Source organism: Nematolebias whitei, chromosome 20 (assembly GCF_014905685.2).
Source record: "Nematolebias whitei isolate Nwh7 chromosome 20, NemWhi1, whole genome shotgun sequence".
In the NCBI taxonomy this organism is placed as follows: Eukaryota; Metazoa; Chordata; class Actinopteri; order Cyprinodontiformes; family Rivulidae; genus Nematolebias; species Nematolebias whitei.
This window is the reverse complement of record NC_056517.1, coordinates 5125451-5128439: the sequence shown is the minus strand read 5'-3', so window position 1 is coordinate 5128439 and position 2989 is coordinate 5125451. Positions and strand designations below refer to the sequence as shown.

Here is a 2989-nt window from a genome sequence, read left to right as displayed (position 1 = left end):
TAAGATAAGATAAGATAAGATAAGATAAGATAAGATAAGATAAGATAGAACTTTAGTGATCCCGCAGGAAACTGTTGTGCCATAGTGGTAATACCAACAATTCAATTCAATTCAGTTTATTTATATAATGCCAAGTCACAACAAAAGTCAGCTCAGGCTCTAAGTTCTAAAACAGGTCAGGTGCAGACAGAAACATTAAAGAGTTTATTGTGGTGCAGGATTAATTTTATTGTCCTATGTGCAGAAAGGGGGAGGAGTTGAAAAGTTTGATAGCCACAGGGAGGAAGGACTTCCTGTGGCATTCTGTGGAGCACCTCGATGGTCTCAGTCTACGACTGAAGTTGCTGTGGTACAAGTCCAGTGTGTCATGCAGGGGGTGTGACATGTTGTTCAGGATCTGGAACAGTTTCCTCTGCATCCTCTTCTCAAACACCTCTGTCAGAGACTACAGGTCCACTCCCAGAACTGAGCCAGCTCTCTTGATGAGTTTAACGGGTCTGTTGACATCAGCTTTCTTCACCCTGCTGCCCCAGCACACCACAGCGTAGAAGATGATGCTGGAGACCACCGAGTGGTAGAAAATCTGCACCTTGGTCCTGCAGACATTTAAGGACCTGAGACTCCTCAAAAGAAAAAGGTGACTCTGCCCGATGTTGTAGAGGGCATTGGTGTTAGCTGTCCAGTCCAGTTTATTGTCTAAGTGGACCCCCAGGCACTTGTAGCAGTCCACAGTGTCCACCTTAGTATCCTTGATGTTGATAGGGTTGGGGGTGCTGATCAGTCCCATCAATGATGCAGTACCATTTCCACCATGAAGCTGTGCATCACTCCTACAGGACATCTGACCACTGCCCTGCTGGCCTCATATACTGTATATCCTGTACCGGTCTAACATACTTCTCTGCTATTCCATATTTACTCATGCAATATGACACCTCCTCCCTCGGCATCCTGTCATATGCTTTTTCTGAATCCACAGACACAATGAAGTTCTTTCTGACCCTCTCTGTACTTCTCCATCAGCATCTTTAAAGCAAATATGTCATCTGTGGTGTTCTTTCTTGGCATGAAACCATGTTGCTGCTCACAAATTGTCACCCCTCGTCTACGTTTAGCTTCCACAACTTTCTCTCAGATCTTCATTATGTGTCTCTTCAACTTAATTCCCCTGTAGTTGATACAACTATAGGAAACTTGTTCTTAAAATTTGACGTCAGCACACATCTTTATTCCTGTCATTTTCTTACCCACTTATTCAATTAAGCCATTGAATTATCATGCCAAAAATCACCCTGCCATCTCTCCATATTTCTTTTGGTCTGTCATCAGGTTCAACTGCCTTCTTTATTTTTTTTTAATATTTCCAAACTTATCCTCACTAATTTTTTCCACCTCCTGGTCCAATTTTCTTGACCTCTATTCTGCTTTCCCTTTAATTCTTTTCATTCATTAGCTCCTCAAAGTACTCATTCTATTTTACTATCACACTCTCTTTGTTTGTAGAACATTATCATTAGGTCCTAATATAGAACCTTAGGGGACCCTAGCAAAGCATTTGAGATATGGTGAGATTGAATCACCAATCTATACTGCCTGTCCTTTATTAGAAAAATATGATTTCATCCAGGAGAGGGCCTTGTATAAGAAATCAAACAAAAGAGATTTGATAACCGTACATCATGATTGGTTGGGTCAAAAGCACACTTTAGATCTAACAAAATAGCTTCAACACAACATTGTTTGTCCAGTTAAAAAAACAGGTATCTGTTTCAGTTGAATGTTTGCAAAAACCAAACTTCGTTGGATGGAGAGGTATAACACATACATTAAGATGTTTAATTGATGGCATGGAGACCCATTTCTCAGCAATATTTGAAACTAGAGGTAAAATACTAATAAGTTGGTAGTTTTCTAGTTTGGTTTTATCACCAGCTTAAAAATGGGGGTAATTGTAGTTGTCTTCCAGACTGTTGGTACAATGGACAGTTTCTTAAATAAGTTTAACAATCAGGTAATTGCTATTCCAAAGGTCTCTTAATTAAATAAAAAATATATATTGTCAAGACCAAACACGTCTTTAACTTGGGAAGTCTTTAACAAATAAATAATAACCTCAGTAGTAGTATATCATGTGAAAGACAGGTTTGCTTTCATCAATGGGTTTAAAAAAAAAGCTGGCTGTTTGAAATCAACTGTTAGTTCATCAACTGAACAGACAAATATTTATTAAAGGTCCTGGTAACAGCCGCCAAATTAACAGTTAACCCGTCATTCACTTGAAGCTGCATATTATTGGACTTTATATTATTAACCTGGCCAAACAATTTGTTTAGATTTTCCCATATAATCTTTCCATTTTTATTTGCACTATTTATCAATCAAAAATAATTATCAGCTTTATTTTTATAAATCTGTTTTACCACCTTATTTCTTAGTGAGGTGAATATGTAAATCAGAAATGTGCCCTATTTTTTATCTTTTTTTTTTTAGAGCTTTGTCTCTCTCTTTCATCAGATTCCAAATACCATTATTTGACCAGTTTTATGAAATCTGCTCGTCTAATCTCACTATCTCAGGTTTTCTAACTATTTCTCAGGTTGGAGACAATGTGTTCAAGACAATGGTACTTTGTCTAGCTATTTAACAATCACCGCTTGCTCTTGCCGAGATCGGACGCATCTCCCTCCCTCTCCGCATTGTTTTGCTGCTCTGTCTGTCTGTGAAACTGCTTCTGAGCCTCTCTACATCTCTTCCGAACCATAATTATGGACTTGTTTTAATCAGTTGGTCCCTCAACACAATTGATAACATTTCTTCGAAGAGAAGACAGGCTTTAGGCGAGCCAATTTGCCCTGTTGGCACGCACGCAGCTGGATATCTCATTGACTTGGAAGACTTGATGATGTGTCTGTCTCTGCTGCCATTTGTGGATTTTAAGGACGCATATTTAATTGGATTTACGATAACTTGTTCCTTCTTTTTGAATTCG

At 38.7% G+C, this 2989-nt stretch overlaps 1 protein-coding gene across 1 annotated transcript in view; it reads left to right on the top strand.

Annotated features, from left to right (window-relative positions):
* LOC119426812 (E3 ubiquitin-protein ligase HECW1) overlaps positions 1-2989 on the top strand; it is a 61924-nt gene that overhangs the window by 18985 nt on the left and 39950 nt on the right. The gene's annotated exons all lie outside the window — the stretch shown is intronic.